The sequence below is a fragment of the Cetorhinus maximus genome, unplaced genomic scaffold, assembly GCF_964194155.1.
Source record: "Cetorhinus maximus unplaced genomic scaffold, sCetMax3.hap1.1 HAP1_SCAFFOLD_281, whole genome shotgun sequence".
Classification (NCBI taxonomy): Eukaryota; Metazoa; Chordata; class Chondrichthyes; order Lamniformes; family Cetorhinidae; genus Cetorhinus; species Cetorhinus maximus.
In genome coordinates this window covers 9,532-24,143 of record NW_027596239.1, presented here as the reverse complement: position 1 = coordinate 24,143, position 14,612 = coordinate 9,532, and the positions used below count along the sequence as shown (strand labels likewise).

Genomic DNA, 14,612 nt, shown 5'->3' with positions numbered 1-14,612 from the left:
AACTAGCTATACATCAAACCGATAGGTGTGCTATGAACCGGATGAAATACACGATGCTATAAAAACATTTGATAGTCTTGTTAAAAAAGTTATCCCAATGAAGAGATTCCATCTGGAAAAGGGGCATTCCTGCAAGAAATAGATGGACCTTTTAAATTTAGAATTAGACCTGACTGTAAACAAGAAATTCCGGGTGGAACTTTGGGCCACCTCACCTTGATGCATTATCCTGCAGCTATAGTTTTTCTTTTCAAAAGAAATGGCAACTCATTTCTGGAAGTAAATTTAGAGCCTTACTAATTGGCATGGAGTCTTGTTGTAAAACTGGAGAACTTCAAAACCATGGCCACACAGAAATTCAACACTGGTGGCTTATTCACCTTACGTTCATCTCCTTTCCCATTCCATTAACTCTTGCAATATTTCATAATAAATACAAAAGCTATGACATTTCATTTTTCATATATTTTATAGACAGAAAATGGATTATGGATTGCATTGACATTTGAGCCCAGGTAAGATTAATCAGATGACTAAAGACCTACCCAGTCACAACTGAGCTACAATCAAAAGTGAGGGACGGGGTGAGAGGTTCTCTAAAGTGTGTTATCGCAGGTTACTGCTTTAAAACGATTCAGTTACTGAGAAATCTACCCTGAGAACTACACCCGATTTGCATTAAATCAAATCCACACTGTAACTAGGTCCAGAGATTGCCCAGTAGCAAATTCTAGAAACAAGGTTTCCTTAAAACTCTAACATAAAAAGTCAGCTGAATTGTCAAAATCAGATGGTTATGAATGCAAGATTTCACAGTACTCTGCTTTCTACCAACGCCTGCCTTTTTTTATTACTCCTCCAATCAGGTCTTCCTCGCCATACCCCCGTGCTCAAAAAAGATGTTATCATCTTCAAAAGGTCACGGACTTTTAAAAAATCATACAGCAAACATACTCCACCCAGAAATCTGTGCAAAATTCAGTTTAAAAAACTGGAGGTAAATTTACAGTTGGTTCAAATGGCAAGACATTTAGCAAATGTGTTAATCAAATTTGCCCAGTCTACTGTCAGTCTTGCTGTCAACTGCTGCTTAATGAATTACATCCAAATGCACTGTGTACAAGCCTTTCATTTTTTGATTTTTTTTATAGTAGAAAAAGAATAAATTTCCCATAAATTGCTCAATTCTCAGAAAACTTCAAACCAAATTTTCAGTTTTTCCATAGGTTACCATCATCCTCACCTGTGGATATGTCACCTTTAGCCTTAACAGATGTTCTATATACAAAAGCAAACATTCACCATTTGTAAAATGGTATGAAAAACATGCCTGGGTATTGATCATGTATAGTGTAGGGTTTGGTGCACAAATTTGCTTCACTTATATTCAGATAACCATGGATTTTTTTTTAGGTGAATAGGTGTGGAGGGGGCGAGTAGAAAGAGAAGGGAGGAGAAAGACATCTCCCCATATCTATTAATAGGATGAGTAGAATTTGGTATACTAAATATTAATGCATCAGTCCTAGATAACTAGGGCTATGAAAATGTAGCTAGAGGTGCAAAATTATAGATAAATAGGCTAGATTATTTTAAGAAATAATATCCATATATGCTGTTTTATGTTTCCTTGTCATACTATGTAAAAGATTTTATGCAAACAAGGATATTGCTTTGAAATCAAATAAAAATGTACCTGCAAATTGTGGTTTTTATATAATCCTGGAACTGTGCTTCAAGGTATTTGATGACACTAAAATAATCTAATCCATAAAGATTAATGAATACAGGAAAGACAAATTTATTTGCCCTAAATCAATCAGCAACTGAAAGAGAAACCAGTTTTCTAATCAATTTAAGAATCTTGACTTGTCATATTTAGCAAACTTTGGTTGTTAACTTTGAATGTAAAGTTATGACGTTTATCTGAATCAGTTACAATTTCCTAATTATTTCACTTAATTTCCATAATTGGGTAACTCAAGTTATATGGGAGGTTGTTGTTGCAGATTCCAGTAGTTGTTTTGCTAGTCATTTTGGAATGTTTCACTGCAGAATATTTATCAATTTGTACAAGCCTTTCTACAGCTAAAATTTTACAAAAAAGCTTATTCTTGACCACAGTAAATCAGTTTAAACATGCATAATTTCTTGGATAATCATTAAAAACCACCTACATAAATGATCTGGATACTGAAAGCAGCTAATAAATTATCAAATTTTCAGTGGCAGAAATTAGGCAGAGTAGTAGCATCAGAGATTGCAGCAAATTATTTGCATAGGGATTTGAATTAATTATGCAATTGAACAGACAAATGGCCTATATTATTAAAGTATAACATTGAAAAACATGTAAGAGATAAACAATTTGACTTGTACTGAATTGGTACAGGGAGAAAAAGAATTCGGTAGAAATGGATAACTCACTTTCATTGTTCAATGGAGTGAAGCAATAAAAAAATCTAGATTATGTAACTAAAATACTGGAATATAGGTTATAAAAGTTATGCCAAGGCTATGAAAATGTAGAAGCTGAACCACACTTGAATCAGTGCTTCAGTTTTTGATTTTGCACTAAAGAATATGTAGTTGCATTATAGGTCTAGAGATTCCATTTGGGCAATCCAGCAGAAACTGTGATAGCTTTCAGGAGTTGTGGTTCAAGTTTCTGTTCCAACTCATTTCCATATTCACAAGCATAAAATCTTTCATGAACCAGAACAATCAGGTAGTATTTTAGAATGCAATTGTTTTATTTTTTCCCTTGCATTAATAAACATTGCTTGAAGCATGAGAGTGTTGGTGCAACTGAAAATGGGTTTATAACAAAAAATAAGCATTTTTAATTCGTGTGCATAGTCCACTGCCTGGGAGTACCTGATTTTTAAAAAGCTAAAAGTGACTTTAAAAATCTATACAGAACCATTAATAGTTTCATTGGTGTACACAATGATTAATAAATTTAAAGTATACTTAGAAACTTTTGAAAAGGTGCCTATTAGTGTCACTGTGCCTAAATGAAAGCTTAATTAAGAGCCTCCTCATAGTGCTGCAGTCAAACTCACCAGTGATTAATTTTATCTGGGGGACATATCTTCCAGCATTGTTCTTAAACCAGCAAAAATGGGAAAGATTAAATGTAGAAAGATTAAATTTTCTCATCTGGGTGCTCATATTAAATGATTTGTGCTGGACAAAACCTGCACTTGAAATTCCTCAATCTCTTGCACTGATTTAGCAGAGATTCTACCCACAGTTCAGAAAGTCCTTTGTGTGGCCTTAATGTATAAATATTCAAAATAGTCAGATAAAGGAAACTCATTACTATAAAAAAGATCAAGGATATAAAATCAGAGGATATAAAAAGCAAAGCAAACAGCGAGTTCTGAACTGATATCACAATAACATCTCCAAAAGAAATGTACTGAATGATCCACCAAATAAAGCAATAAAGGCTAAAATTAATTCAAGTTATTGAAAATGCAATTAAATCCCATGACATAGGAATTAATGTTATAGAGGGATGAGGTTGGAAAGATTAAATGCAGACGCAGAAAGATTAAATTCTCTCATTTGGGTGCTCTTATTAAAACACCGAATATCTCAACACAGGTATTTGCAAGTATGCAAGGAAAAAAATTGTAAACTTCCTACAATCAAAGATAAAATATCAGATTACATCCTGATGGTTTCTGGAGAAAAAAAACATGGAAGTCCCAGAAATAGAAGCACTCTATCTGAACTTCACTTTTAGTTGTTGCATAATACAATATTCTATAGATGTACCAACAGCTTTGGGTGAACCTAGAATCAATGCAAGATATCAAAAAGAAAGGGTCAGCACTGTTAATTCTGCTTCCATGTTGTTTCAACAGAAAATCAGTTCTGAATGAAAAAAATGTGGTGGCAATTTATAGTCAAGGAGCACCTTAAGTGCGCAACAGCATTTAGATTGCAATCTAAAGCCCACTAAGCTGTCAAGCAATGTATGGTGCAGTAGTACCAGAGTCTGTTAATTGGTCTAGACAAGCCAGAATGTCTTTCATAACCACCTAATGCCATATGGTCAGGGAAAACAGACCTCTTGACAAACTGGGTGCTAATGGCCTACAGCAGTGCTGAGAGATTAAGAGTCTGTATACATGGCTCACAAAGTTTCAGATTTGGTTTCCTTACCATCAAACATGTACGTTTGTTAAATGTATAAGCTTTTGCACTTATTTTGCCTCACAAGGCATTCCATCACTTGAGTTTCTAGAATAGCAAGAATTCCTGCAGGTTACCAGACCATAGGTTCATTTCATGCATCAGATTATCAATGATCTACCCTGTATGGTTTTGTCAATCAGAATAGTTCACAAATCACATTTTAATAAATTTATTAAAGTAATAAAAAAGTACAGTAGTGCACAATTCTTGTAAACATTGACTTTTGAAGAAGAGTCCATAGTGGACAAACTTTTGGACAGATCAAGTGAAGCAGAGCACACTATGAGCCATCTAGTGAAGTTCCAGCTTCTTTTTACATTGTCCAAACATTTTCCTACAAAACTAATCCAGATTGCAGAGTTTATTTTCCAGCTCTCACAGATAACATTATCATGGCCAACAGGCTAAACAAATAATACATTGCAGCTATTAAAAAACTGACAGACAAATTCAGATTCACAGCATCAGGGAGACAAATAATGATCCTTTTCGTAACACTCAGACCAGAGCCTTACAGCTCCCAAAAGTTTTTTTTTGCATTATTTAGTAGAACAGAAAATAATTATTTGAGCATTGTTAAACCATAGCCTTTAGTAACAAGAGAAAATACAATTCAGCACTAAACCCAGTTTCACCAATCTAACTAGATTATTCATATTGATTTATTTTAATACAATACTGAGGCATCAATGTAACCAAAATAATCTAGGTAGTGACTGTTTATCTTGAACATGTCAATTTTCTTGATAAGATCAGGATGGAAAAGAAGTGCAAAGCAAATTGTTCTGAGGACAAGTAGTTAAATAATTAAGCTCCTGGAGTATATAATGGTTCAAAGATGAATATCCATAGAGCACAGGATATAAATAAGTTATTTTTTTAAATCCATAATCAAATCATGATTTATTAAATCTTGTTATATTTTTGGGTAGAATGTTAAAGTTGCACATTAATTAACTATCTTCAAAATAGTAAATTATGAATGCTGGTGGATTTTTTTTTTGTTTAAAAAGCTGATTTCCATCACATTCCCAATCCTTTCCCTTCCATAAAAAGGTATTAGCTTCCTACTGGGTCAAGATTCCACAAGCAGTAGTCTCCCTCTGTTCCCTCAACCTAGTGGCCATTTTCATGAGAAAGCCTGGAACTAGTTATTGGCTGGCTGGTTGTTCAGAAGGGTATCAGAACAGATTCTGTCCTTATCCAATGCCAACACACATAACTTCCTGGTAGCAATTGCTAACTATCAGGAGCAAGGAGCCAGGCAATCCCAGGGGTGCTTTGAATAATTGCAGCACCCCACCTCATCTCCACCTCTGCCAAAACTAGGAAATCAATCTTACTAACTTCCTGCTTTGAGGGGGGGGGGGGGTGGAGAAATAGAATTACTATCTGTACCAGGTATTTAAACAATTTGAAGACCAAGAATAATTGCTGGAAGGAGCAAGAATACATTTTCTTAACAGAGTCAGAATCAAACTGACAGTCAACACAACCAAAATTTCTTCTATACAGTTAAAATAGCACTTCAAGTCATTAAATCAAATGAACAATTCTCTAACATTGTCAAGTACAATACAAATTTAATCTCAATGATGTAACTCAATCATGAGTGCAGTAAACAGAGAGTGGCCAGCTTTATGTTATTAAGGTTTACAGGTGTAAAGCTATAGGCATTAAATATTTTGAGTTTGGATTTTCAAAAAAAAACCAAACTGCTTTCACGGATCTCAGTGCATTATTACTTAACGTAAGGTTAAGCTATAACCAATACTGAAAGTTACTGTTTAGGGTTTTAACCAGTGAATTTTCCCATCCTAATCAAGTAACAACTAAATTTACAGGCTGAAATCAAAAGTTTCTATGGCAAGCATGTTACTAAATCAAGACACTGAGTGATTAATTAGCATAAAATCTGCCCAGGAGTGATTTATGAATGATTGAATGACATTTCCCCCATGCATCACATTATTTTCTTCCAAGAAAGAGCAGCTCTTGTATGAAAGACCCCAGTAGCAGTGGGATTGCTGTGAATAGAATGCACATTTCTCCCTTTCACCCCACAAACATACATTGCAATCAGAAGATCCAAGTTTTAGATTAGTTAGGAGTTAAGTTTAAAAAAATATATATTTGACTACTCCTAATAGTTTTTGTTTTAAAACTCATTTCAATTATTTATTCTGATGCTTACTGCAATTGTATATGTCCTACACTTCTTCACCCCAGAAGCTGTAATTACAAATACAGCATCTCAAATCAGAAAGTTAACAGAGCAATTTTCACTGTAGACACAAATAAATATTTTCCTGTCCAAGAAGAAAAACAGTGCATCAGACTGGGCTTTCACAAATATCTTCTGTGAATGAAGTCCATTTGGAGGTATACATTTGGAATAATCAGCAGTCTAGACTGTAGATTCCGAACACATGCCCAAAGCAAAAAATGAGCCACAAAACAGGTACTCGCAATGTTCATCTTTTACGGCTTTGCGTTGTTGTCATTGCTGCCATTTCCAAGCCCCGAGGATGAAGTGCTGATGAAAATAAAATAATAAAGAGGAAATTGGTTTCTACCACACAGTTAAAGCCTGAGTAACAGAGGAGAACCTTAATTATCTCCAGTCACAGAGAGACAGGAAATTTGGTCTTTTAATTAGGTGTTTGGAGTAGAGTCTGATATTTTTTGCTAGATAATTTAAAAGGAAATAACCCAGGTCTAACAAAATGAAATTCAGATAATCAGAATGCAGATAATTGAATTTCCACTGCATTCATTAATTCAGTGTGTAGGTGTGAGCAGCTTTCTATGATGAGCTGTCACAGCTCTATAAAAATTTGTTCAATTAACAACGCTTTTAAAAAAAATGATGTCCATGTTGGATTAAAAACACAAAGTAAGGCATCATATGAAATACCTTTCGCAGTTTAAATATAAACAGATCTTTACTTTCTATGCTTCCTCTACAGGGAACCTTCGGTTAGAAGTGGCATGCCTATGAACTGCATCATCAACCGTGTAGTCAGTCTGACCCGAGACACAGGCCTCAATCTCTGTAGGGTTTAGCTGTGTCTGCAAGAAGAGGTGCAATCTGCTATCTGAAAGGAGGATGTTGATCTGCAATACTCTGCAACACAAAAAAGAAATCACCTTAAGTGCCTTCTGTAAAATATACACAATGATAGCCTGTAAAATTATAAGACAAAGTCTCAGGAAAAATATCTGTTAATACCTGTAGGAGTTGAACTGAAGGTTAAGGAAGATTTCTAGTTTCATACGTTTCTTAATAAAAATAAAATAGCTTTACAGTAGTGTATTTAAAATATCAGTACTTCATCAACAGCTGTCAGTCAGTTAAAGCAGCATGTAGCTGAGCCAGGGAAAAGGTTCAATATTCCATTTATGCTGGTTTAGCTGATTTCAAGCATAGCAACAATATAATTATCTCAGTACCCTTGTATTGGCTTGGTGGGGTGGTGATGGGGCAGGGGGTTGGGGGATTTGAAAAAGCCGGGTTTTCAATTCTAAATACAGTAGCCCAAGCTGGGAGTCCATCTGCACATAGATTTTAAAAAGTGTGCATGCATAAGCCAACAACAACTTGGTTTGGCAGTGATATTCCCCTTCATGTGATGTTCTCTACTGATGCATATCCCACCAACGCTCACTTTGGGCTTATACTGGAGGATTGAATAATTGAGAGAAATGCCAAAAGGTCAAAAACCAATAAACTTCACATTCATTGGTTAATTTAACATTCAGAATTTGTATGTTACTGAACACTGGAAGGGTGGGGGAGGAGCCTTTTGCTCTAAAGTTTCAAAACAAAAGTGGAAAATAAGATCAATTAATTTATTACACAGCAAGAGAAACTTGCAATCGGGCATGATGCAGCACAACACAAAAATGACAAAACAAGCTACACTTTTCAAATTGAAGATGATACATAAATAAATTACTATTTGCTTTGCCTTCAAAATAATGCAATTTTCCAAACAGACTTTCTTTGGCAATTTAAACCATGGTCATATCATTAGGAAGCATGCTTTGATTGTAGATTTTTTATTAATATAAATGATTTTTTTGTATTCAAACGAGGAATATCAGTGCTGTTGGGATGGAAGAAAATGCATTCACATCAGATACAAATATAAGTAGAATAAACATTCCTCTACTTTCTCCCCAAATTAAATAAGCGATGCAACTGCAAAAACACAATGTTGGGAACTTTGTTCTGAACTTTGAACTGAGTTTAACGTAACCCATCCCAGGCCACTGGGACACTATAATAAAAGCTGCATAACTTTCATTTCCTGTAGAAGGATGCATGGTTCCTTTGCTTACAAGTCCAAAACACACTATGGTCGTGAAAGTTTGTTAATAATTGCATAATACTAATTCTGGCATATCAGTCACAAACAAGCATCAAAATCATATCAGTGAAAACTTACTTCACTTTAATATTGAATAAAGCAAACACTTATCATCACAAAGCACGATATTGTTTTAAAGAGAAGTGGTTAGTTGAAGGTGTTAAGTGCTTAATTCAGCCGGAGGTACCTGTTGACATTTACAGCAGTCAGGAGCTCCCAGCAATGCCTGGCATGCACGTAAGTTTTGATTCAGAAGGTTTTGCCAGAGGACTATTATATTTAAGAAATAACCAAAATTCTCTGGTAAAGACAGCATTTGCAGGAAGAACAATTCTTTCAAATATTGTTAAAATAATTGTAAACTGGTTTATTGAAGGCACCATCTAATTAGCATTAATTGAGAAATGGCACCCCAGGATTGGGCAGATTTGGAATGAATTACCAGAATCTGATTTTAGGTAGGATAAACTACATGCATAGAATGCCTTGAAGGCAGTAAATTACAACAACTTATACAGCACTTTTAGCATAATAAAATGTCCCAAGATGTTTCACAGGAGCAAAATTAGACACCAAGCCATCATAAAGGTGATAGATATTGTGGCAGATGTTCTTAAGCTTGGTCAAAGAGAGGTTTTAAGAAACATCTTAAAGAAAAAAACAAATAAAAGAGGTGGAGAGGTTTGGGGGTGGGAGGAGTTAAGGGGTGGAATTGGTGGTTGTGCCTTCAGCTTCCTAGGCTTTAAGCTGAAGGCACAACCACCAATGGTGGAGCAATTAAAATCAGGGATGCTCAAGGGGCCAGAGTTAGAGCAGCACAGATATCTCAGAGTTGTGGGGCTGGGGGAGATTATAGATAGGGAGGTGATGAATGGATTTGAAAACAATTATAAAATTGGCACTGATTTTTAAAAACTACAATTAATGAATATATAATAAAGGGAGGAGTAAAGTATGAGAGCACAGCAGGTTTCAAAAGTGTGCACACAAAAAAACATTGCTAACGAATATAAATTTCACATGCAAGTGAGCTGTACGAATCTGCAGCACAGACACTATGGGCTGAATGGCCTCCTGTTCTGTAAATTTCTATGAATATAAAAGTCTTAAAGGCTATGAAGTTAGACGCAAAAAAAAATATCTATTCCTGAAGTGTTGCCATATGGTAAGTATACTGTGCGCCATTTATTCATACTTGATTATGTCCAATATGTGTACAACCTTTTGTTTACCAGTTACACAGCTGTTGGGAAGATGACAATACACTATGAATGACACACAGCTTCAGGATGAACACTCAGCTTACTAAACATTGTGTATTATTTCTGACATATACTTTATTTTCATCCCAACTTTTGAACAGCGTCTCTGTAGTGCAACCAAAAAACTAAATGTAGCAAAAACATTTTCTATTCCCTTCATTTCATCAGAGAGAGATATCAATGGATTTTACATTGTCATTTTTGATAGAATTTTGACAAGCTATAAAGAAAGCAGAATCTGGAATTCTTAAGGTTAAAATTATTCATGCAATATACTTGTACTCATGTAACAAGTATTCCACCTCAAGTAGCTGTGGAACTTACTTCTACAAAAATGCTCCAGTATTTAGAAATTCCTTTAGCAGAATCCTTATCTGTTGTGTACAAGTTGGAAAGCTAAGAACAGTGAAAGTCTCAAGAGATTTTAGGAGTTCATGTACACAGGTCACTAAAATTATTGGTTAGATACAAAAAAGGTTAATGGAATGTTAGGGTTTATACTCTAACCCTATAATTATAAAAGGGGACAAAGTTTTGTGACAGCTATACAAAACTATCATTAGACCACATCTGGAATACAGTGTACAGTTCTGGGCCTGCACCTTAGAAAGAACATATTAGCCTTGGAAGGAGGAGTGAAGAATGTTATCAGTGTTCCCATGATTAGATAATGACAAGGCATTGCATAAACTAGGCTTGTATTTTCTGGGTATTTAGGTAGTTGGAGGGGTGGGAGATTTAATTGCATCTTTAGAATTTTGATAGGAATTGATGGGAAAAGAGAGAATCCTTTCCCACATGTGGAAGAGCCTAGGACAAGGGGACATAATCTTAAATTCAGAGCCGGGTCATTAGGGGCCAAGAACCACTTCTACAGGCAAAGGGTAGGAAAAGTGTGGAACCCTCACACAAGCAGCAGCAGCAGATGCTAGCTCCATTAATTTTAAATCAGAGATTGATAGATTTTTTTGAACCAAGGTATTAAGATGTGGAACTAAGTCAGGTGGAATAAGCTATGATACAGATCAATCATGCTCTGATAGAATGGCAGCAAATCAAACTGGATGGGCTGAATGGCTTACTGATGTCCTTTTGTTAATGCAAACTGAAGTAATGTTTAGCCACCATCCAGGCTGCAATTTAAGGTGTGCATTTTCGGCATTGGTGGAATTGAGAAGGATGTAAATGAATATTTCTCAACTGTTAAATGGTGCCACTTAGAGGCCAAATGGTGATAGTGACTGCTGCAGGAACAGCATTAGGACAATGATCCTCAAGATGCGTTGCAAAAAGAAGTTGTTGAAACGATTGTTGCCTTTGCCAAAATGCTAATGAATAGAGTAGAGCGTTAACACTAGCCATGACCCAAACTGAATGTTAATTTCAAACATGTTGCTTTTTGAGCATTCACCTAAATAGTTAAAACGTAAAAATGATTTCAAACCATAAAGACTGTGGCTTTAACTTCCCCTCCTAAAAATTTCTACAATGCTTTAGGAAATGTTTTCTTTTAATTAGGGAATGCACACATTTTCTTTAGATTATGAAATTCATTGCTCACTATGTGCCAAAAGATACTTTTCTCTGTACAGTTTCAGATGCAACTTTCATGACAAATTGATTGAAAGTTTCTTGTCTTAAATAATAGTTTTGAGGTCCCTACTAACTGGGAGTGTATGGCTACTCTTACAGTGTGGTCACAGAACTGTTCCTGTTCAAACATATGCAAGCTTTGCATATCTACTTAACAGCCTCATTAAAACACTTCAGTACAGAGAAATTGAATGAAATCTGTAGTTAAATTTCCAAAGGCATCTAGGACTCACCATTATCAAGCAAGAAGGAAAAGTTTACAAGTGAAATCCACACTTCTTACCCCACAATATATTTAGATTTAGATTTAGATAAATAGGCTAAGGCAAAAATCTAAATAGACTAATGATCCTGGTTTTGAAGTGCAAGACCTTAGCATCAGCATTTAATAAAACTACAAAAGAAAACCTTTGTTTAAAGGAATGATTTGTTGCTTGCTGTAAATTACCCTGGAAGGGTAAGGATCTCAAAAATTTGAGCAACAGGTGAAGCTAGCTGTTTCACGCTGCTACTATGTAGTAGCAACACGAGTGGTATTCACCACTAACAGGATGCTGCCGTCAAGCCTAAAAGACTTTCTGCCTATCACACAAATGAGTGATGCAGTATATGAATTTCAGTGCCACTGTGATGCTAGGCATGTAGACCGTACATCCCAGAGACTGACGGATCATATTGAACAGCCTTTCCCTTCTGCTGTTCACAACAGGCAAAGTACTGATTGTGCCCAAACAGCCCATGCTTGCAAAACTCAAAACATAGTGTCCAACATTAGATGTGACTCCACATTGAACATTTGCTAAACAATCGCAAGTGTGCTAAGGAGTAATCTTAAATTGGTTGCCAGTGTATCAGTCTGGAGCTTTGTAGAAAAAAAATGTGTATACACATTGGGAAGAATTTTCTCCCTGTCGGTCGGGCCAGTTTGGAGTGGGCGCGGAGCCGATCGCCGCCCGTAATCGGCTGCGTGCTGCCATTTTACGTCGGTGGGCCAATTAAGGCCTGCCCAGCGTGATGCGGCCTGGTAGCACTCAGTGCTACCTGTGCGGGCGGGGGGAGGTGGGAGAGGAGGGCCCTGCGCTCTTTCGTGCATTGCACGAACGAGCACAGAAATCTCCCTGAGGCAGCTCCTTGCCTCAGGGAGATTAAGTTCATATTTAAAGTTTGAAATAAAGGGAGATAAAAATTATTCAGATGTGTGCCCTCATGTGGCAGTGTCACATGAGCTGAGACATATTTATGAATTGAGCAAAATTTATTAATTTAATAAAACCTTCATGAAACCTCATCCCGCCCATGGATGAGGTTTCATGAGAAATGCAAATGCCGCTTGGGCTCTTCAACTGCCTGCCAACCTTAAGGTTGGACGGGCAGAGTTCACAACTACGTTAATTCGTTTTTAAATGGCCTTAACAGGCCTTTGACAGTTCGGCGGGTATGCAGCCACCTCCAGTGTGCCCGCCGAACGGAAGATCTGAATGACACGCAGTGACGTTGGGACGCACGCCCAACGTCACCATGCATCATTTTACATGGCCCCGCACGTCGACGTGAAAATTCACCCCATTGTGCCTTTTCCAACTGAGCAAAATTGGTGACAGCCATTCTCTGATTCATTCCCCGGTGCAATGCCTTGACCAGAGTCAATCTGCCTGGTCTGAATTTAAACAAAGCTTGGCAGTTAACTGTCAGTTATCAGTTAACTGGTGCATTCTCCATGGCAGCACCTCTACCAATCAGAGTCCACTTACCAACCAATCAAAACTGTCTTCTCATGCAGTATAAATTGTTGTTCCCTTTACAATTTGGTATTCCTGCAAATTGTCCTGATGAGTGCAAGACAAAGAGCTTCAATAACGTCTTTTTTCAGCAATACTCAAATTTGTAGTCAATGAAAACTTCCTTCCTTCCTCGTTCTGGTGCAATTTCCCAATTGCAAATTTCATATAACTACCACTTTGGAATTAATTTCTCTATCACCTCATGTCTTGCCACTCAAAAGATTTTTGGAAGGGCAGATAAATATTTGAAGCAGAATTGCATGCTGTTGGAAAAACTAGTAATGTCACTTGGATTTTAGTGACGCATATGGCATTTTAACTCAGCCAAAGTGAAGGTTAGGATCACAGTAAATTGTGAGGTGCAAATTTCATGCTGTACATAGGTTATAGATTTAATCCTTCCAGATTTGTCTGCTGCTGTATTTTGAGGTAAAAGCTATGGGTGAAGGACTGATAGTTTCACATGGATACTGGTGGTAGTATTTTGAGATATCAATTAAGAGCAAGCAAGAAACATATTTCTAAAACTAAAAACTGATTTATTGCAAATATAAATTTTTGGTACTGTGATGTTTAAATTGACATTAAAAATGTTTTGCTCATGGCACTGACTAAATAAGCATATGCCAAAATATGGACAAAAGACTTGGCCCATGTGGTGGTTGGAGGGGGGTGGTGGGGGGTGGAGGGCGTGGTCAAAAAAGAGTGTTAAAAGGGCATGAAGCTTGTCATGTGTGATGCATCACCTAAAAAAGGTGGGGGGGGGATATTAGAGGTGAACTGGCAACAGGAGGAAGGAAGAGTAAATTTTGTTCAAAGTACCCATTCACTTTATATTTTTTAAAAATTAGATATTGGCCAACTTTCTAAACCAAGTATAATTTCTCACATCTTGGGAACACAAATGGGGAACCTGTTCACCACTTGTGCACTTTGGTGTCATTCTTGCTCTCTCCTCAGATACCATTCCCTAAGAGGGTGTTGCCAACATGGATTTCCATGCATTAGCCCATGGTTATGCTCGACAAGGTACTGCAGTGGTTTGCCATTGACTTCCACAAGGTCTGGCTGACCAGTAAACTCTCCGTCTCTTACCATCTGCCATATGGGTATTGGAAGGGTTTATGCACCTTTGAATCTGGAGCTTCTGGCTCGGAGGCAAAGACACTACTCACTGCACCTCAAGACCCCCTTGGTGTTATTACTGACAGGAAAACATTCCAGAGCAGTGTCACCAATTGCAGTGGATGCCATGACTTGATACCAGCATGGGAACTGATCAGTAGCTGTCCCGCATTACCAGCTGGATGTTTAGCACTCACTCATTTGATTTACATCTCAACATGTGCTATTCTTCCTTCCCCCTTACCCATTAAGAAATCTAAAGAATACTC

At 36.8% G+C, this 14,612-nt stretch overlaps 1 long non-coding RNA gene across 1 annotated transcript; it reads right to left on the bottom strand.

Annotated features, from left to right (window-relative positions):
* Window positions 1–4,362: 4,362 nt before the first annotated feature.
* Window positions 4,363–7,294, bottom strand: LOC144673113 (uncharacterized). The gene is made up of 2 exons (XR_013574262.1): window positions 7,159–7,294; window positions 4,363–6,745 (listed from the first exon to the last, which is right to left on the bottom strand). It is a non-coding gene; the product is annotated as an uncharacterized LOC144673113 (long non-coding RNA).
* Window positions 7,295–14,612: the final 7,318 nt, after the last annotated feature.